This window comes from Lycorma delicatula, chromosome 6, assembly GCF_047948215.1.
Source record: "Lycorma delicatula isolate Av1 chromosome 6, ASM4794821v1, whole genome shotgun sequence".
NCBI lineage: Eukaryota > Metazoa > Arthropoda > Insecta > Hemiptera > Fulgoridae > Lycorma > Lycorma delicatula.
The window spans coordinates 52,895,271-52,919,471 of record NC_134460.1 but is presented as its reverse complement, the minus strand read 5'-3'; the positions used below and the strand labels follow the sequence as shown (position 1 = coordinate 52,919,471).

At 28.5% G+C, this 24,201-nt stretch overlaps 1 protein-coding gene and 1 non-coding gene across 2 annotated transcripts in view; one reads left to right on the top strand and one right to left on the bottom strand.

Annotated features, from left to right (window-relative positions):
* The window catches only part of LOC142326860 (roundabout homolog 2-like), a 1,022,566-nt gene that overhangs the window by 598,295 nt on the left and 400,070 nt on the right, over positions 1–24,201 (bottom strand). The window lies entirely within an intron of this gene.
* TRNAQ-CUG (transfer RNA glutamine (anticodon CUG)) lies at positions 5,353–5,424 on the top strand. Its single transcript has one exon. It is a non-coding gene; the product is annotated as a tRNA-Gln (tRNA).

Sequence of the window (24,201 nt, the reverse complement as noted above, 5' to 3'; positions counted from 1 at the left end):
CAATGAAATAAGCATGTTTTGTTTTTTTGTTCGGTTAAATTTCAATTATATGTTCAGAACAAACATTCTGTAATCGGTTAAAATAAAAAGACGATAGTTGTAAAAAGTTTACAACTAGAACATGTTAGTTCGAATAAATTATATAAAATAAAATATAGACTATAATAAGCAATAAACAATCTAAAAATTACTGATAAATAAAAATTATGTATCGTTAAACTGTACGATATAATTCTATAACCTGAGGTTATATCTGTACATTGAAAATAAAATCTTTATTTGATAAATACTGTAAGGTTATGGAATACGATCATTTTTTCCTATTAGGAACTGAATCAAATGAATCTGAATTAAACTTTGATTTACGTCTGGTTTTTTTCTGAAAAAACACAAGAACGACAGAACTAATTCTAACGAAACATGTAGGATGAACTCGTTTTACCCTGACTGAAATCTTATCTACCGACAGGTTGACTAAAATTACCGAAGAAATATCAATTATGAAATCAAAATTAAAAATAAACCAAAGAAGATCATATAAATATAATGATACAATTATGATACAATTAGATGATACAATTAGATTCATTGCCGTACATCGATCACCAATTACTATCACGGAGTTTGTTAGAAACTTCGTCGGTAAGAGTCTGCAGACGGCGACTCTTACTTTTACATTTCTAAACATGACCTAACCTAACAGTGAAATGAAAATGGAGAAAAAATAAGCGTGAAAACATTGTATTTCAGTTCAATTAGATTAGTAATAAAGAATAATTTCAAAAATATCTCGAATTTTCCACTTTTTTTTCCATTTGATGAACCGCAGGACTCGAAAACGTCATTTTATTCATTTCTTTAATGAACCTTTACGAATCGGACCGCTAGATAGCAGTATTTGATAGTACTAGGTAACGTAGAAAAGCTTGATAATGTACTTTTAAAATAATAAAATTTAAAAGAAAATATACTACAGATTTTTTTAATAGTAAATGCTGTTATGTAAATAAAAGCCATGAAGATGAAACATTTTTTTTAATTCCCATCATTTCTTTATCAAAAAATTAAAGTATTAGATTACAAGAGATTATATTATATTAGTTTTATTAAAAAATGAATAAATAAAACAGAAATAAATCCGATTGGTAAAATCGAATTTAACGATATAAATCGAGGATTACACTTACAAAGTAATAAGTGCATTCTAACATCACGGCTATTCGATTTGTGAAGGTATACTAACATGTTTCTTCCAAAAAAAAAAAAGAAGAAATCGTAATTCTTATATAAGATTGTTGGAGTCATATTCTAATATAATATTTGTTCTCATGTTGATTTTAATTTCTGGCTAATTTGATTTATTAGATAGTATAATGTGATAGTAATTAGTGATCGATGTACGGCAATGAATCTATTGTATCATCCACACTTATATTTATATGATCTTCTTTGGTTTATTTTTAATTTTGATTTCAAAATTTATATTTCTTCGGTCATTTTAGTCAACCTGTCGGTAGATAAGATTTCAGTCAAGGTAAAACGAGTTCATCCTACATGTTTCGTTAGAATTAGTTTTATTAAAAAAAGGAAAAATATGGTGTAAAGTGAATGAATGAATGATATGACTATCAACAAAAAAAAATTGCCGGGAAATTCAATTTGTTTGTTCTAAGGCAATAAATTTTAATAATAAATCCATATGATAATCAGTATTTCCTAAAAAAAAAAAAATAATAATAATAATAATCTAACAAAACTCAGTGATATCCAAAAAAATTACAATGAAATTGTAAATTGTCCGATAACAGTCTCGCAGATATCATTTCTTCCGCTCAAAAAACAAAAGTTTCTGTAATATAAATAAAACAGTTTTTAACAAAACTATACTAATATCAAAATAGGTAAGACACTACATTTCCATTATCAAAATCTGTTATTAATTTACAATTTTCTTTAAAAAAAAAAAATATACACGTTAAATAAATGTAATAGATAATAGACATACAATAATATATAATAAACAAGGTTTTAGCGTTCCATATAATAAGCAAAAAATAGAAAAATTTGTTACATAACTCTTACCGGCCCTATTTCATTTATTTAACAAGGAATAAACATAAGGATTGTATTATTTCTCTAAATGTGATATGTATTTCATATAAATGAAATCGGGCCGGTAAGGGTTTTGTAACAAATTTTTCTATTTTTTGTTTATTATATGGAACGCTTAAATATTGTTTATTATCTATTATTACATACCTATTGCCTATTACATATATTTAACTTTTTTTTTTCAAACAAAATTCTAAATTAATAACAGATTTTAATAATAAAAATGAATTGTCTTACCTTTTTTGATATCAGTATCGTTTTGTTAAAAACAGTTTTTTATTTATTTTACAGAAATTTTCTGCGAGACTCTTACCGTACGATTTACAATTTCATTGTAATTTTTTTGGATTATTAATTACACAAAATTGATGTTTAGTCTACTGTAGTTTAAGTCATTTTCGACCTTTGTGGAACTTAACTAAACTTATAGATAAGGAAAACTTTTAATCACTGAAATTAAAATCAAATTATTTCAACTAAAATGTACTGACTACACAAGGCACGAAATAAATCAAATTAGCAAGAAATTAAAATCAACATGAGAACGAATATTATATTAGAATATGACTCCAACAATCTTATATAAGTGTTACGATTTCTTCTTTTTTTGTAAGAAACATATTCATTAGATGGAATTCTTTAATATTAAGAAAATTGTACAAAAAAATTACAATAAAAAGACAAACTAAATAACAGTATTAAATATAAATAAAAACAACAATTACTCTATAGTAAAAAAATCTCAAAATTTGAGAGCCCCAAGAAAGAAATAATAAATACAGTTTAATCTGATTATTACACTTATTTACTAAATCCTTCTGCAAACAGTGAATGATATTTAAACTTTGTTTAGTAGGACATTCATTAAAAATACGATAAAATATTTTGAAACCGACGTATTACTTTTTTTTAAATTCATATATTTATATCTATCTATCTTTTTTAAAAAAAGCAAACTCATCTTAATTAAAATACTAACCTTTACTTGCTAAAGAAACCTGAAAATTTTACATACACATCAGTACCACTTAAAGACATTTTTGTAACTTAGATTACAATAGTGTTAACTAAAAGTTAACAGATTTTCAATATCTAATGTAATACAATAATTTTTTATTAATCCAAAATACTATTAAATTTATTCTTAATTTTGTGATATTTTTGAACAGACCAGAAATAATCACAAAAACAATACATAAAATATGGCATTATTTATTTAATTAAAATTAATTAATGTACTTTAAATAAAATAATAATATTTCATAATTCATCTATCTCAGATCATCCGGGTTTAAGATAAACTCCTCTTTCGTCACATTATATGAAACATATATATTCTTCATATTTACATGAAATAGATATATATATATATTTCATTATAAATATTTTCTGCACTTTTACTGTAATTTTTACTACGTCTTCTACAATATTTTCTTGTATACGTACACAAGAAAATAAATATAAATCATTCATTCCCAGGATTTGTATAAAATATAAAAGAAGCAAATAGCCCAAAATCAGCAAATAAAACAGAAATTACTACACTTAAAATCAACGTGGACGATTTTGAGAAGATCTATCCCAGTTAAAAGAAAGTATTAAATATTTTGTTAAGAAAATCGTTCAATAATTAATGAGAGAAATGATTATAGAAAAATTATAATTTATTCAGTGACAATGAAACTAATGCTACTTTTCAACATAATCCTCGGGTACATTTAGGCACGTTTCGCACCATTCTGTGAGCTTTCCGATTCTAGTAGTAAAGAATTGTTCACCTTAGTGTCTCAGCCGTTTTGTATAGCATTGTTGACCTCTAAAATCATGGTGTTAAAATGGCGATACATTTTAAAAAAGATTTTCAAATCATAAACTAATTACTATATAGAATCTACGCTATTGCACACTGTAACTCTGACAACATAGTGTAAGAGTTGGAATACAGCGATGTTAAGCAAGTCACAAATGAACTGGTTTAAAATATAGCCAAATAATTCAATAATACAGTGCGTCTGGAAAGTCGTTGTTCAGTTTGCTTTAGAATTACGTAATGCATTTTGGTCTTTCGGTGTTACGTCTGTTTTTCTGTGGATTCGTTGGGGGTTGCTCAGTTAAAAACCAAGACGTCAGTTGTTCGAGTTGTGACTGAATGTACTTTGTTTCATTTATCAGAATCAATAATTAAGAGAAAAGTAGTGGTTCTTTCGGTAGAGGAACAAATCTTTCTCGTTGAACACGTCTTTCGTGAATGTGACAAATATACTGATTTAGTGAAGCACAAGTACTCTGAAGAGTTTTCATATACTTCTGTTTCTAACCGCAATGCAACCGGAACTCTTATCAAAACGTGTTGTGCAACAGACTTTGATGAAGACGCTGATCGAAGAGGAAAACCATCTAAACTAAACGAAAAGAAAATTCTTGATATTTTAGATGCTAAGCCCCAAAGTCCATCAAAGTCAATACGTAAGTAATTTTTAAGAATAATAAAACATGAATTTTATGTGGAAGAATGGAGACTCATACCAAACCAAGAGGAACATAAAAACGTAGAACCAGCTCTAGATTACTTTAGAAAGAAAAGAACCTCCTTCTTTGGACAGATAATAAGAACAGAACCGAATAGGCTCGACAGGAAACTTGTCGAGAAATACTGGAAAATGTCCAAAACACCGTCTTGGATAACCGAAATTAAATAAGATATGCAAGAAATAGAAATCACAATAGAAGATTTACGAAACAAAGCTGACAATATACTAATATACTATATTAGTATACTAATTACATATACTATATTACAGTATACTAATATACTAAAAGAGGCAAATTCCAGATTTAAAATTAAAGAAAAGAAAACAACAACTTGTTCAGAAGAACTCAAAAAAGCAAGATTTGACAGAATGAAGAAGTATTAGGAAGCAATAATGAAAAAAGGAAAAGAAAAGAAGAATCAGAGTTGACTAAAATGGTCCATTTTAGTCAATGGACCATAAAATGGTCCACCTCAAAATTATCAAAAAACAAAAAAAACCATGAACCATTAATAAATGAAATTAAATGTTGTATTCAAAATATTATATTAAAAGTATTTAAATTTTTTCAGTTTTGTACTTTGGATATAAAACAGGATAATAATACATTACAAATTGATAACGATAAAAAATAACGCAAAAAAAGGTCACGATTACTCATACAATGACCTTATAAAAATATTATAATAATTTTCCCCTTAAACAGAACGGTTCCATGGTGTAATGGTTAGCACTCTGGACTCTGAATCCAGCGATCCGAGTTCAAATCTCGGTGGGACCTATTATTTTAATAATTTTATTCCAAATTCCTTCACATTATTTGGTCAAAATTCAATTAATTATAATTTAATCCGTTAATTTAATCAATCGATAATAATTAGAATGAGTTACGGTAACAGATTTTAAAATTCACATTTATTAGGTCTAAATAAGTCAAGATCGACATCCGAGATCAACACTGAGCGAAAATTTAAAAATGTTTTTTTTTTTTTTAAATAATCATTTAACTCGAACATTTTTCTATTAAAATAGATTGGTTTACTTTCATTAAATAAGACGGATCCATGGTGTAATGGTTAGCACTCTGGTCTCTGAATCCAGCGATCCGAATTTAAATCTCGGTGGGACTTATCATTTTTATAATTTTATTTCCAAGTCTACACATTATTTAGTCAAAATATATTTATTTATTTAAATAAAACTTGTTGCTATTAAATGGTAAATAAATAACATTTCGTTTTGATAATACTTTTATTATTTACCAACCACCTACCTTGGTAATATAAACTTTCATTTTTTATTGAAAATTTTCTTTAGAAATACTGAAGAAAAACATAAAAAAACCTCAATTTTAACTATCTTTAACCAAATTGGGTTTTAAGACCGTATAAAATGCCTAAAATAAAAAAAATATTCCCTATTCATCTCCTTTAAATGAATCCTTTTGGTATTATACTCAACAGATATGGTTTTTTTGAAAATATTATGAAAAAAATTACGATATGAACAAATTTATATTTGTACAGAAAATTTGTTTGATATACAGTCCGCTCTTGCGAGTTCACTGTTTTATATACAACAGTCTTAAGTGTAAAATATGTAATATTATGTATGTGATATAACAATAATTTTTTCTGTCTGTCGTAGATATTTAAAAATAATATTTAATTGACGTCAAAAGACTTTTATTATTTATTCTTCGTATTTTATTATTTAAGTGTATCAAAAACCAACGTGGTATATTTTTGTTAACTTTAAAAGTAATCATTTACGATTAAACAGTAATATGATTACTGATTACGATAATATTTATTGAGAAAAATCAGAAAAAAATTAAAGAAAATTAAATGTTATTTGATTTTCACAAAATTATTTTAAAAAAATAACAGCTGTTTCGATACACAGTACCTTCCTCAGGTGTTACAAACAGAATATTCATTACTGTATTATGTCATAAACGAATTTATGTAGAAAAATTGTTTGATTAAATATTTCTTACCAGAGAAGATGATCTACAGATCGCTCTGGCAAGCTCATTGTCATAATACTGCATTCCGTTTGTAACACCTGAGGAAGGTAATGTGTACTGAAAGAGTTGTGAGTTTTTAAAATAATTTTGTGAATATTAAATAACATATTTATTTTCTTTTGTTATGTATTTTCAACAAGTAACAGCTTCATCCATCGATTATTTGAAAAAGTTAATTGTTAGGCAGTTAACGGAACATATTGTTAGAATCTTATTTTTTTCTTATCTTACGCGGATTTAAAATCTAATTCGGTTAGAAAGTAATTAAGAACTGATTTTAATCGTCAAAATTTAGAAAAGTAATTACATAAATGTACGAGTATATCACCTGGGGTAACTAAATTACTATTGGTAATGCCAATCCTCTGGATTGGTCAAGTGGTGAACTCGTCATTGCAAATCAGCTGATTTCGAAGGCGACAGTTCTAAGATTCAAATCCTAGTAAAGGCAGTTAGTTACTTTTATACGGATTTCAATACTAGATCGTGGAAACTGGTGTTCTTTGGTGGTTGTGTTTCAATAAAGCACAAATCTCAGGAATGGTCTGTCTGAGACTGTACAAGAGTAAACTTCATTTACATTCATACACATCATCCTCTGAAATTAATACCTTATGGTTGTTCCCGAAACTAAAACAGAGAAGAAAAAGTAATGCTAACATTGTAGTGCAATAGTATACTATTAGTACGATAGGGCATCTTACGTAGCAAGAAATTAGTACTGGTTCAATAATTCATCCTGTTTGTCAACTAAACTTTCCTAAATTTTGACACGAAATCTTTTTCTTTTTGTTCAGTTTATATAAAGAAAAAATTTTAGTAATGAAGGGTAATTGCATACGTGAACAGAAGGTTGACTGGAGGATAAATGTAATTCTTTATATCATTAGAACGGTAACGCAAGTTAGAATTTTAAATAACTGAAAGAAATATGACACGCCAAGTATAGTGAACAAAATCGTTGTATATATTTAATAAAAAGAAATACATTAATTATTTTATACAATTTAATTACTACTGAATAAACAAAACATTATAAGTGGGCGGCAAACTGCAACGTAAATAATTAATTGTACTACCTACAGAAATAGGTTGTACTATGATCACGTATTTATGTTGTATCCATAAATAAGAAACATGCTATCAATAATTCAAATATAATAAAGATTTTAAAATTCAATTCGATAAAACAGACTTCTATATCTCAAAACCAAGAGTGACTATAATACTAACTTGATAAATTTAATATTAGCACAATCACATTGTAACACTCCGTATTTTATTTAACAAAATAAAATTATGAAGAATTATTACTTCACTGAAATATAATTAAACCAGATTTGAATCTCGATTCTGTTGTAAAAAAATGTTATAGTAAGACAGTATTTTAAATAACAATAAATGATAAACTATCAGTATGGCCGTCACACTACTTAGAACTCATAAAAAACAACGCGACCTTTTATTTTAAAAATAATAAAACTTTTCTATTTAAAGTTATAATATTTAAACATTATTAACGTAATTTTTATTTTATTTACAGTAATTAGAGTGAAAATGAACATATTTCCCTTACAGGATAATCCAGAAGAAAATGAAAGTGGACACCGTTAAAGGACAGGGGAAAAAAGGAAACTTAATTCACCTGAAACATGAATACTACCCTATTTTCAATATAAGGTACTGACAGAAGAGGGGTGAGATGCGTCCAAGTAGAAAGGAATAATTGAACTACGCACCCTTCTGTGATTTTCAATTTTTCTCATCGGTGGAAACGTGCAGCGTAAACAGTGCTTTAAGGGCGTACGGCACATTATTTTCTATTCCAGTGTGCGCGTGTGTGTGAGAATATTATAAGAGACAGAGATGTGAGAAAAAGGGCTCATTTCATTATCACATAGCCTGTCAAAAACATGCACATACATTGTCTGCATTCAATCAACTACGAGCGACTACGAAATAATGCTTAGAGTAAACAAAATTCTAAATTACATTAGAGCTTTATAGGTATGGGATATATTACAAGATATTATATTTGATCACAAAAAAATACATAATTGAACGTCTGGCCTGACGACAGATTTAAATTTTCATTCATTCGCAAAATGACTGAAACAGCCGATTATTATTCTATTTCATTATCTCAAATAAGTAATCATTTAATACTGTAATAAACTGATTCGCTACAGGTCATACTAAAACCAGAATTAAAAAAAAAAAAACATCTTTAAACTTCTTTAAAATTGTGTTTTTGTATCACAATTTTTATTCAAATATGAAAAAATTTTTATAATTCATAATGAAATTTTAAGAAAAACTGATTCATGTAAAATAAAAAAGAAAATAGATTTTTTTTTGTAGGAAAATAGTTAGTAGTGAAATCAGGCAAAACGTTTCTAGCAGAAAATAATATAAACGATTGAACAATTTTAAATTTGATTTTCACAATAGAATTTGCCCAACCTTTTAGACAGTAACTTATATGATTTTATAATTAAAAGTAATCGAAAGTACTCAGTGAAATTATTATTTACGTGCGTTCAGCTGTTACGAAAGGTTGGTGGTTCAAACCCATCCGGGGACGATCTATTTTTCATTTTCTACTAATTTTTTGCATCATTTTATAATTCAAAATGATTAAAAACTTTGAAATAAATATAAATTTACGCAGGCATATGTGTCTCCGTGGCGCAAACGGTTAGCGCGTTCGGCTGTTAACCGAAAGGTTGGTGGTTCAAGCCCACCCGGGGACGATCTTACATTTTTTACATTTTCTAAAGTAAACAAAATTTTATAAAAATAAATAATTAAAAAATAGTACCTTTCAAAGTATACTTAAGCATTTGAAAAAATTCATAAAAAACTGATTTATACTGTAGAAATCAGTATATAAAAAGCAACTTTTACCATTGTTTATTAATTTTAACACTTTTTTTTTTCAACAACACTTAGGGTTGTTAATGAGATATACTTCACTCCAAAAATATATCATATAGCACGTAAAACGGGTATTCTGAATATTTTTTGAAAATATGATGTAATTCAATTGAAACTAAAAAAATATTCAAAATTGATCGAGGAAAGTAAAAAAAATTCAACAAATAGCGGAATATACAATACACAAGATAATATTTTTTGTGAAAGGAAAAATATATTATTTAATTAATAAAAATTAAAAATAAATTACAGCGCAATACTTGAAGAAAGAAAATTTACTAAAATTAATTATATTACGAAAATAACCAAGCAAGGTAAAATTTAAATATACTTGGAATTTTCTGTGGGAACGAGCTTTCAATTATTTAAACACCCCTTAAATTTTAGGTAGTTATAAGCTAAACTCTAACGAACAACAACAGTTTAATTTAAAATTATTTCTTCTAAATGTCATCAGAAACCTAAGACGAAATGCAATAGCTACATTTAAAAAAAAAAATAATCAAGTACTTCCCAAAATTTCAAAGTTTTAATTACGAAAATTGTTCATCAAATAATTTTTGAATATAGTTTAGCACATCACTTACATCTAATTTTCACTTTACTAATAATAGTATGTTGTCAGATAATTCATTAAAAACAGTAATTTTAGAGATTTAATGTCCAGTTACTTTAGTAATCCATTAATACATAAAGCAAGATAGGGCAATTATCTACATGTGATATTTTTGTTTATTTTGAAGAAGTAAAATAAATAGATTTTTTAAAAGTTGTACAAATAATGAAGGTGCCCCACTGAATGTAAAAATAGGTAGAAAAGATTGTGGATGTAGAAGAATTTTGTTATTTGTTAAGTAGAATTACTAAAGATGGACGAAGCAGAAGCGATATAAAATGCCGAATAGCGCAGGCGAAACGAGCCTTCAATCACAAATATAATTTTTAGAATATTTGTATCTTTCTTTACTTTTCTTGATAATTACTTTTTATTGGCACTTTTAAATTATCGATCTAATATTTTTTGTCTAATTATTTATTGGTCAATTACATAATTAATATTTAGATGGATTGCTTACATATGTTTTAAGAATTTCAAATTTTAAACAAAGTAGTTTTTCATTTAAAAATTCAATAATAATATAAATGAATAAAAACGAAAAAATAGAATCTAATATTTATAAAATTTGTTTTTTTCCAACTCTTTTTTATTTATTTGTACGAAGCACAAGGAGATATTACGATCCCGAAATTTTTCGGTTTTCTGATTTCAACAGAAATATCCATTTTGACCATCCTTGATTTCATTTTGATTAGTTCTGGTGTGACCACTGCACGTACAAATGTATCTCGAATAACTCAAAAACGATTAGCCGTAGAATGTTGAAATTTTGGATTTAGGACTGTTGTAACATCTAGTTGTGTACCTTTCCTTTTGATTACAATAGATTGGACCAAATGTGTCCAAAAAAGCCCAAAATCCAAAATATTTGAATTTTGGGCTTTTCTATAACTGCAGTAATAAGCCTGAAGTAATAAGTAATAATGATTTTTAACGATATATCATAAGTTATAGTTATTTTCATTGGTTCCCCAGTTATAGCCCAATCAAATTTTAATTAATAAAATATTTGGATCTTACAATGGAAAGGCACATCGGCTCGAATTCGACTTCAATTTTTTTTTTTAATTTAAATATACTGATTTATTAAAAATTATTAACCTCCGATTCTAAAAAAATTACATTAGATAATAATTAAATAATAACAATAAAAAAAACTACATAAATATGAAAAAAAAGAAAGTAATTTAATATGCGTACAAGGAAGTCATGTGGTGTCCACATCAAATTTTTTAAACCGGTATAAAATGTCTAAAAATCTTTTTTTGAAGTATGGTTTAAGAATTAGAGACAAAAATTACCTCTCTCAACGGTAATATAACTCTCAACTACTATATGTTATTTAACTAATGACTTCTCCAGAATATTATTTAATTGACGATATGAATGAAATTATCCTTATAAGTATCGTTTCAAACGGAAAAAAACATTTTTTTTTTTTTTTTTAACTAAACTTAAATTCAAAATGTGTTGCTCTCATCAGAAATATATACGACATAACTACCACACTGAATTAAATTGAAAGTAACGTAGCAGCTAATCATACAATCATGAGGTAGAGCTACTCATGTATTAAGTTTAGCCAGTCGTACTTTTAATATTTAATAACACATTATTATTACGATTACCAAAGAGCAAATATAATTCCGAACAGCCAAACATTTAAGTTAAAATATTAGCAATGAAAATAAAGTAGGAAATAAAATATATAAAAATAATTTGACAAATATAATCATGGATTTTCTTTAAAAATTAATTTATATGAAATAGATTTAAATCAATTATACAAATCTTAATTGTAAGATAAAAATTATTAAAAAATTACCAAAAGCTTTCGCTGTAAATCAAACATCTTCAGAAATATAATCAACTGATCGAATAGTTTTAATCATTTTCATGTTAAATTTGTATAAAGTAGTTTATTTTAAAACTATTTTAAATTTCTTAACATGACTAAAACTAAAACTTTTTTCATTTTTTCCTTCTAATGTGTAGGTTGCAATCTGTTCAACTAGTGAACGATAAGCAACCCCTCCACGACCCAATAAAATGAGGATAATACGTATGACATGGAAATTAGGTGTAGTCTTGTACAGACTCAGACCGACCATTCCTGAGAAGTGTGGTTAATTAAACTCCAACCACCAAAGGACATCGGTATCCAATATCTAGTATTAAATTCGTATAAAAGCAAATAGCTTTTACTAGGATTTGAACTTCAAAATCTCGGCTTTGAAAATGACAGCTGTTAACAACTAATTTGCGACAAGTTAACGACTAGACTAGACGGTGGGCAAAAATGAAAATTATTTTTGCTAATGTAATGTCAAGATCAGAAATTAAACGTTAAGAAATAAATATATCTTTATTTAAGGTATTTTCTTCCTAATTTTACGAAAACATTTTTGTTTTGATATTCTGGTTCAGAATACATTTTTTATAAATCAATTCCAAATTACAGAAATTAAGACCTAACATTTGAAATAAATTTTATGCGGAATGATTTTTAAAATTGTTTTTGAAAACTCCTCATCGTTAGTAATAACAACGGTTTATTTTATTTAAAAGTTTGTTTTGCGTTGATTACTAAAATTTTGTAAAAAATTATTTATTATTTAGTGGCAAATAGCAATAAAAATCAGGGTTAAACCTTGTTATTTAATGATAATAATATTTAAATCAATTAACAAAAAACGTAAATAACTAAAATATACAATTTGTTAGAAGAAATTTTTCATACATACCAGAAATAAAATCTGTCTAAAAATAATTTTTTTCTGCACCAAAAAAGAAATTTATGTCTAAGTTATAAAACCATGTAGTATGTACTAAGGTTTTACTGTCAAACTAAATGCATTTCTTTCGATACAAGATAAAATCTGGTTCTTCGTAAAAACAGAAATCTATATATTCAAACCAAGAATAAAAGTAAAAGATAAATAAAAATGTAGATAAATATTGGACAAACATATGTGCACAGTAAATAAGAATGAGATAAGTTATTAACTTACCCGAAGAAAAAAAAAAATATAAATATATAAACTATAAAAATTAGATGTGCTCACTGAAATGTAAAATAAAATTGTGGTTTTTATCATGGACCACTGAAAAATTACGTTCCTTACAATCGTTAAACTAACAAGCATGAAAAAATTTATCTGAAAGAACGACCTTTCACAAGCATTACATTTTATGTGCTTCAGTCACGCAGGATAAAAACTTCACACAAGCAAACAGACTCGTCCTCAATACGCAATATATTTCAAAATCAGATTTATAATATCCATTTTTAGTCCTGCCAAAAATAAAATAAGTAAAAAAGAAATTTACGTTCGTCCAGTAAACTTCCAAGTCTACGTCCAATATGTTTTACAAATAATTAAACGAAGTATTTACAATGAAGTCATTATAAATAAAATTTAAAAAAAGAATAAATTTGTCAGTTAAATGTGTAGCCAATACGTTTTCTTTACATATCATAAATGTTAAGTAAAATTAAAAATAATTTTAAAAACTATACAAAAAAATCTGGTTGACCCCACATGACTTCCTTGTACGCCAATTAACATATACACAATTTTTTTAATGATTTTTTTAAAATGAAAAGTACAAACATTTTATTTCATAATATCTTCTGATATTTTTTCATATTTTTCTTTTTTTATTGTTATAATTAAATTAATATTTATCATATTTTTTTTTTTACAATCAATCAAATGTTAATAATTATTAATAAATCAATATATTAAATTTAAAAACAAAAGTTAAAAAAAAAAGGATATGAAGTTGCATTCGAACCGATGTACCTTCCACTTGTAAGACCAAATATTTCATTAATTAAAATTCTACTAGGCTATATTTCTGGAACCAATGAAAATAAGTATCTCTTATGATATATTGTTGAAAAGCTCTCAATGACAGCTCATTAATGCAGTTAAGAAAAAGTCCAAAATCCATTTTTTTTTTTTTGGGGGTTTTTTGGACACTTTTGGTCAATTCGATTGCATCAAAAGGTGAGATGCTCAACTAGATGTTACAACAGTCCTAAATACAAAATTTCAACATTCTACGGCTAATCGTTTTTGAAATTTGAATTTAAATGATTTTACATGTTTTTGAGATATATACATATATACGAACATACAGACGTCACGTCGAAACTAGACAAAATCAGGGATTGTCAACATTTTCTTTGATATCTGAAAAACGAAATTTTTCGCGACCACAACACTTTCTTTAGTTAGTACAAGGAAGTAAAAATTAGCAATAGGTACGCATGATATGAAATGTAATAGAGATTTTTGATCATTGCACCTAGAAATCATATTTTCCAATTTTTCGGCTAATATTAACAGTGTTAATCTTACATTAACACTTTATATATATATATATATATATATATATATAGAGAGAGAGAGAAAGAAAGAGAGAGAGAAAGAGAGAGTGAGTGAGAGAGTGCGCAGACTATGACTGAGAGCTGTTTAGTCCTGATTATGCAAATGATCTTTGACAACGGAATGTAAAATACATCCAATTCAATCACAAATATCAGCTCACAAGGTAAATGGAAAGAAATATTTTTTTATAAAGAAACGTCAATGACTAGTCATCGGGGCGCAAACGGTCGGCGCGTTCGGCTGTTAACCGCAAGGTTGGTGGTTCAAGCCCATCCTTGGACGATCTGTTTTGTATTTTTCTAAAATAACTCCATAATTTTATAATCAACAGTAATAAAAAATATTGAAACAAATTATGGACCTTTCTCGGTAAGCTAGTACCCCTTTTTTTCTTCCAAATCTCGCTAGACAAGGTTAGTGAGCGTAGCGTAAGACTGGATAAATTATATTTATAATTATAAGCAATAATCCTTATATTGGACATCTCTCAGCTACATTTGGACGTCCCAAGTTTAGAAAACATGGACGTCCAACGAAAAACATGGACAAACTCGTGGACGTCCCACGAGTAGAAATAAAAGAATGTATAAGACTAATCCTACCCACCGGATTGGTCTAGTGGTAAACGCGCCTTCGCAAATCAGCTAATTTCGAAGTCGAGAGTTCTAAGGTTCAAATCCTGGTAAAATCAGTTACTTTTATACGGATTTGAATACTAGGTCGTGGATACCGGTGTTCTTTGGTGGTTGGGTTTCATTTAATCACACATCTTAGGAATAGTCGACCTGAGACTATACAAGACTACACTTCATTTACACTCATACTTATCATCTTCTGAAGTAATCCTGACGGTGGTTCCGGAGACTAAACAGAAAAAAGGAAAGGAAAAGAAGACTAATCCAAGATTCATTGTTAATATGAAGAACTGGTTTTTTTTCGGTAAAAAGGTTATTTGGTTATTGGTTTATTTGTTTATTGTTATATAAATGTAAAAATGTGCGTTTTTATTGTTATTTCTGATAAAAAAAGTAGTACACGGTTACCGAAAAAGGTCCTAAACTATAATTTGTATGATAAATCTTGGCTTCGCAATCGGTTAGCGCGTTCGGCTCTTAACCGAAAGGTTGGTGGTTGAAGCTCACCCGGGGACGATCCATTTTGCACATAAATAACACGTGTAATGCAAATAATTATAACCAACAGTAATTAAAAATATTGAAATAAATTGTATAATCTGCAAGATAAAACATGTCTCCATGTTAAATTAATAAAAAAACATGTGTCCGCATTAAATTAATCATTATAAATGTCTTGCTTCAATTAATTATGAAGCTTTTACAATATTTCGCGAGCCCCTGTGAAGACACCACGGCTCCCCGTAACGCCTAGGCGCACAGTTTGAGTTAGTGCGTTCGTGTGCTGTCAAAAGTCAATCTTGTGTTGTTCTCAGATTTTATTAATACTACAACTCAAAAAAATGAAAATTAAAGATTGGTTTATTAATTTTTTTTTTTCGCAGATAAGAAATATAATAAATTTTGTTATTTATACAAACAGATTTTCTTGTTATTTATTATTTAGTATTTATCATTTAAGTTGAAACGAAAATTATATCCCATATTGATATTGTTTCGACTAAAACGTTTCAATCAAGACAAGACAAACATGAAAGAGCCATCTTCATGGCAGAATGACTTAAATTAATTCAGGAGAGTCTCGGCTTTTTATCTGTAGATCTCCGGTTCAAATCCTGGTCAGGTACGGAATTTTGCATATGCTACAAACTTTTCATTTTTACATTTTACACATTTTTCATTTTTTTCACTCGCACACAAGCTTTGAGCTTACACAGTGAATTAGTCATTCGCAAAAAAGAAAAAAAAAACTGTAAATTTATTTATTATTTTCACTGATAACTGACTGATAACATAATTTTTCATATGTCACTCTCAGACATTAAGTAACCGATTTATAATCTATGCAAATAATCTCATATATGAATCCAGCATACAGCTCCTGTTTTTTTATTGTCATGAAATCTCAGTATATTTTGTTTATGGAATGGAGTGGTGAAAATTAATTTACATATTTATTTTAAACCTTTAAACTCGAGTAACAAGGTTTGTGATGGTCTTACGAATCTGATAAAGATACAGGAAAAAGTTAGTCTCACCCGTAAAGTACAGTCACAGAAATCTGCAAAGTACAACAAAGAAAGGGACTCGTCTCACATTTTATGTAATTGTGTTCGTACTTATTTCATTACACAGAAGTGAAACGTTAAATAGAATATCTTTACGTGATAGGAATAAATTTCAGTCGTATGAAATGCGATTTTTGACGTTTTGTTAAAAGTTTTACACGATGTGGTACGATCAGGAATTAAATAATACAAGAGTTAGACGTTGAAAACGTTTTATAAAACGTAGATTGTTACAAACATGGTTACAACAGATTTCAAGAAGTAAGGTTATCGTAACAGATGTACTGTGATTTCAGGCTAACAGAAAGGAAAGACTGAGAGAGAGCATGGGAATTTTGGACAGAAAAACAGCTCATACAGCCTAATCCTTGAATTGAAAAAGAAGAAAAAGAAGAGGACATAGATTTTTACGTCAGGTGAATCCCGTAAATCTTCTTTGGGTTGTAACAACCAGAAAATATTCATTCTTTTTACACTAAAATCTGTTACTTTATGTCCAACAACCGAAACCAAATTTTCACTGAATTTCAAACTTTATTAAGGATTTATAAGAAAACTATTCAACGCTACAATTTTCCAACGAAAAAAGATTTCAGCAATATAAGAAAAAAGTATACTTCTCTAGAATATGATGCAGCATATTTTTGTTCCTTCACTGATCAATAAGTGACTAGATTTATAAAATCTGCTTAAATTTTATTAATAATTTACATATATTCGAGTACAATACATTTAATATAGACATATGGTATATATTACGTTTAAATGGAAAGTTTTTACCTATTATAACGCATACCTATATTATAACGCAAAAAAATTAACATTAAATTTAAAAATATTTTTTTTTTAACAAAAAAATTCGATATTTCTGTACCGTTGATCAGCGTCAAGTAATATTTAAAAAAATGAATTACATTCTTGTAAACCCGCATAATATTATGTAATTTTAATATAGGGTAATTACAAATGAAATATACTCTTTCGATAGCTTATAAAAAATTAAACTAGTATACATTAATGTAGTAAATCATATGGTTTTAAAGGGAATTTTTTTTTAAGTTTATGTTGGTATACAGAGTGATTCAGGAGGATAGGGCAATACTTTGAAAACTCATTCTAGAGGCTAAGAATAAGAAAAAAGTTCTAATAAACATAGGTCCGAAAACCCTTCGTTAGCGAGTTATACAGGGTGAAAGATTTCGCCCGAGTTTCAGTTCCTCCGAGTAAATTAAGGCTTTCTAAAATTTTTGTAAAGTCAATTAAGCAGCAAATTCAATTGTTTCTTATGGTGTTTGAGCTGGGAAATCGAAAAAAATAGGTCCCAGAACTGTAACTCTTGTCAGTTTCTAAGAAATCCCATGTAAAACGTCAAAAATAGGGTAAAAAAACACATTTCTTTACGTTTGACGTACAATAACGTTTTTAAATTAGCAATAAATCATACATTTTTTAAACATAAATTGTAGAGAATTTAATTATAAGAAGTGATGTAAATAATGTCAACAATAAAGAAATAAAATTTTAAACATGTCGACTCTTATTAACAACAAAACCGACGAAAACTTAGAAGAAAATCTTACAAAAAAAAAAAAAAACAGATGTAGTAGGTAGGATCTAGTAGGTACAATAATTTTAGACCTACGAAAAACAAGTTGGCAACACTGATTTTTTTCATCACAATCTGTTTAAATACTACTCATTGTTATCAGTTAATTGTGGTAATGTGTTAAATAACCTTTCGCTGATCAATCGTGTTTGCAGTATTACGTCGAATTCTTATCGTAAAAATTTCAGAAAACTGTTTAGAAGTGTAATTTTTTAGTCATTTTACAGTGCATAAAAATCAAGTCTGTTAAAAAAGTGAAATTCTGTTTAGTTTTGTTTTGAAAAATGCTGCGTATCTTCACTAATGCCGAATATACAGACGTGATTTTCATCTATGGATTTTGCAATGGAAGTGCTGCGGCAGCGGTTACGGAATATCGACATAGGTATCCTGGTCGTGTTGTAACAAATCGTAAAGTATTTATTAGAATTTTTAATAATCTTCGTGAGAACGGTACACTTCCCAGCGCTCATGTTTCATCTGAACGACAAGCAAATCATGCTGATGAAAGTGAAAACATTCTGCAGATGGTTCAACGTAGTCCGGCAACGAGCACACGATTAATTGCAACACGGCTGAATATTTCACAAAGTAGGGTATGGAGGACATTAAATAATAATGGTGGATCCTTTTCATATTCAGAAAGTGCAATATTTCCAGCCTGGTGACTACGCCAGCCGGCTGCAGTTTTGTCAATGGTTTAATAGGAAATAACATTTAATTCCATTTATACTATTTTCGGATGAAGTTACTCTCACTCGTAACGAAATAAACAACATACGGAATGCCCACCGGTGGTCAGAAGAAAACCCACATGCTACAGTGGAAAAAAATTTCCAGCAACAATTTTCAGTGAATGTTTGGTGTGATACCATAGATGACCAATTAATTGGTCCTTTCATACTACATCGTTTCACAGGGAGAAATTATCTGGAATTTTTACGTAATGAATTTATTATATTGTTGGAAAATATCCCTTAGCAAAACGAATTGAAACGTATTACCAACTTGATGGAGCTCCTACACATTTTACTAATGAAGTAAGGCAATGTCTTAATGAAATGTTTGCTGGTAAATGGGTAGGATGTGGAGGGCCGGTTAATTGGCCACCGAGATCCCCAGACTTCACTCCGTTGGATTATTGTTTGTGGGGATGGTTGAAAAATGAGGTTTACAAGCAAAAAGTAGACACACGCGATGAACTGATTGCTCGCATTCTCAAGGCTGCAGCCTATAATCAAGGAACGCAAAGATACCGTTAGACTGGCAACACAAAATCTAGTACAACGCGTTGAAAAGTGCATTGAACACAACATTGGCATTTTTGAAAGTTATTAAACCATATAAAATACTACTTGTAAGCAGCATTTTATCATTATCATAAAAAAACAGTAAGTATTCTTTCTTCCTCCTGTACATAACGAAAAAATTTCCAATCTGTTAAAAATTAATCTGTTTTGTTGTTAATAAAACTCAACATGTTTAAAATTTTATTTGTTTTCTGTTGACATTATGTACATCAATCTTCTTATAATTAAATTCTTTACAAGTTATGTTTAAAAAATGTATGATTTATTGCCAATTTAACAACGTTATTGTACGTCAAACTTAAAAAAATGTGTTTTTGACCCTATTTTTGGCGTTTTACATGGGATATCTTAGAAACTAAGAGAGATACAGTTCTGGGACCTATTTTTTTCAATTTCCTAGCTCAAAAAGCACAAGAAACAATTGAATTTGCTCCTTAATTGACCTTCCTAGAATTTTAGAAATCCTTAATTTACCTGGAGGAACTGAAATGCGGGCGAAATCTTTCACCCTGTATAACTCGCTAACGAAGCGTTTTCGGACCTATGTTTATATGAACATTTTTCTTATTTTTAGCCTCTAGAATGAGTTGTCAATGTATTACCTTATCCTCCTGAATCACTCTGTATATATATATATATATATATATATATATACATTTTTCTTTACCTCCGGGATCACCGTTAGATATTACTTAAGAGGATGAGATGAATGAAAATTTTTGTAATGCGTGAAATTTCCATGCCATGCCTGACCGAGATTCGAACTCTAGACCTCCGGATGAATGGCCGAGACACTACCAATAGCGCCACGGAGGCCGACAAGTATATTTGCTCTGCTGCTAATGTCATTGATTGATGCTTCATATTACCAGTCTGGCAAGATGATCGCTACTGCAGAAGAAAAAGCTTTTTGTGTACTAGTATTAGCCAAAACAAACTCTGTTACTGTCGTACAGCAACGTTTCAGAACAAAATACCTAAATTACCACCAACAATAAAATCAATCTATGATTGGAATTAACAGTTTCAAAACACAAAGTGTCTTATGTAAAAAGAAAAGTGCTGTAATACTTACTGTTTCAGAAAAGCAAATTGATTGTGTTCATAATGTGTATCAACGTAGCCCAGGCAAATCGACTAGATCAGCAAGTTTAGAATTGCAAATTCCTTGACCAATTATGTGAAAAATTCTGCGGAAACGTTTAAAAATGAGATCTTATAAATTAAAGTCAGTACGCAGTTTAAATTTCAACGATAAATTCTAACCTAAACATTTTTGTGTGGAGTTGCAGGAACCTGTTGAAAATGACGATGGCTTTTAAGATCGCTAAATTATCGGTGATGAATGTACGTTTCACATTAGTGAAAAAGTTAATAAACATAATGTAAGTATATAGAGTAGAGAAAATCCAAGAAAAAGTTTACAACAAATACGTGATTCCCCTAAAGTGAACGTGTTTTGCGCTATATCTCGTGAAAGGGAGAACGGTTCCTTCTTTTTTGAAGTCACAGTAACCGGAGTAATTTATCTCGACATGTTAAGTAAATGGCTAATGCGTCAACTCGAGGAAGATAGTGACAACTTCGTTTTTGTACAAGATGGTGCTCCGCCTCATTAGCACTAACAAGTCAGAGATTATCTTGACGAATGCCTTCCCAGAGGATGGATTGGCCGTGCAAGTGAGGAAAAGGTAGTATTTAGCGTTGGCCACCGTGTAATCCAGACTTAACGCCTTACGAATGCTTTTTATGGGGTTATGTAAAGGATAAAGATTTTGTATTGCCCCATCATGTTGATATCGACGATTTAAAACAACACATCATAAACACTATTGCTATCCTTGACCGGCATATTTTTTGCACGTGTTTGGGACGAATTCAATATCATGTTAATATTTGTCGTGTTACAAACGGTGTACACATTGAAGATAATAATATTAAAAAAACTTAAAGAACTTTTCTATACAAATATATAAGTAATCATTTTAACTCTTAAAAAATAAATTTTTAATAAGCTATCGAAATTGTGTAATTCATTTTTAATCACTCTGTATAATTAACCAAAATCAGTAACAAACATATCAAAATAACGAGATAAATAAAAAAATAATGTATAATCACAAAAACTATTTATTATATATTTAACGATGTACCTTTACCCGATATAATATTTTATATCTGATGATGAATCAATCCATGTATTCGGTAGCTTTATTGTATAAATTAGTAAATCTATATTAAGCTTACTATTTTGGTACATTCATGAATGATGTTTGTTATAATTACTAATTACAGCACACTGCCAACATGATCAATAAAAAAAATATACGAGCATATATATATTTAAGAAATATTTCTATTACTTGTAAACCATAAAAATTACGTTATTGTACATCTAACGATGACTCAATTTGACAAAAACATGTGTTTTATTACTTTTAACTAATTAATAAGTCAATTAATGTCTTATCCGGTGATGCGATGCAGAAACCGCGAAATACGCTGTTTATTTATTTTCATTTAAGATTATTTTTTAAGTGTGGCGTACGATTTTACCGAATTTAAATGTAATTTTGTTTTTGTTTAATGTAAATAATTTAAAAACTGATTTAAATTTAATCTTAAACTTGATTATTTAAATATATTAAAATGAAAGTGAAAATATAATACATATATACATAAAATTGCATGAATGATTATAAAAAAAAAAAATAGTACAGTTAAATCTATTATGTACAAATAAAAAATTTCATTTGAGAGATGAAAGAATAACAAATATTTTTTTTTTAATACACTAGAATTTTCTTTGAAATACAAACGTTCATTTGTAATTATTCATAATTGAAGTAACATTTCTCTTTCTATAAATAAATTATTAAAAAAGTTATAACTTTTTTATTACTACAATTTTTTTGTAATACGCTACGTGAAGATAACAATACGATTGTCCTATCAAGTACAAATATGTTCGTGCTCTAGCACGCAACGAAAATCAATGTGTACTTCAAGTTAATGTACCGTGTAACATAATAGCTTAAATTTAACTGCGTGTTACGGACGCAGACAGACAATTTCTCCATCTCCAACTCGCACAATGCAAGACGAATGAACTGTACGGCGATGACACGGAGACCTTCGATAAATCACCACGATGCAATTTCCTGGGACAACGGACAGATTGAGTGTCCTCCATCCAACATACCGCTTTTGCTCTCCCTAGCCGCAATTCTGCATGCCCAGACCTTTATGAAGGGCCCACCGACTACAGCATCCACAAACACCGCCCGTCGGTATGAGTACTCGCGTAGGATATATTATACCTGGCGACCACCCCGGCATAGAAAATCTTTACTATAGATTTATATTAATATTATAATATTGTCTGGACGGTAAACGGTTCATAATGGGTAATAATTTTAATTTTATTACTGTTTTCGCAATTATTTTACAACTGTAATGTTATTATTACTATTTCGAAGAATAATACCATATAGTAATCAATTATTAGAATGCCACGTAATAATAAACTATAGAAATCATTCATGTAACAGCATTAAATTTTAATATGCTAATACATAGAATATATCCTTCTCAAAATGTTCTATTAGTAGTCTACATACTGAACGTAATAATATGAATATAAGAGAATTAAAATTACGAGCCATTAAAATAAGAAAAAATATTTGTAAAACCATACGTCCGAAAACACTTTCTTTTCAATCTGCCAACATTTCGACATTTTTTAAACAGAAATTCGTGTCTAAATAACGAATTAAAAATATTTTACCAAAATTCAAGTGTTTATATTTAACACAGAAGTTTTTTTTAGATTTACATCAATTTTTTGTTTTTAAATTTTAAAAATAAAAATATTAACACCATTCTTAAATTTTACTGATCATTATTTAAACGAAAACTTTAAGATCAATAAAATAGTTTATTATTTAAAAATCTTTATTTTAAATAACACAAAACACTACTTATTAAAATACTACTTCAAATGACTGACTTGTCAATGGAATATTTTACGTCTCAACGCTCCAATTAAAAAAGAAATTACCTTGAATTATTAGCTATTTTTCATTTCTCCTCAATGAAAAAAAAGGAAGGTAATTACTAAACATTATCTTAACCCTTTACTTTTTTTGTTTAGCCTCCGAAACATCCGTAAGGTATTACTTCAGAGGCTGAATGAGGATGATACGTATGAATGTAAATGAAGTGTAATCTTGTACAGTCTCAGGTCGACCAAGTGTAGTTAATTGAAACCGGGCCACCAAAGAAACACCAGTCTCCAAAATCTAGTATTCAAATCCGTACAAAATTAAATGCTTTTACTACAATTTGAACCGTAGAACTCTCAACTTCGAAATCAGCAGATTTGCGTTCACCATTAGACCAACCCTTGCTATTACTACTTTAACCCTTGCCTTAAATTTAAATGTTTGTAGATCCCT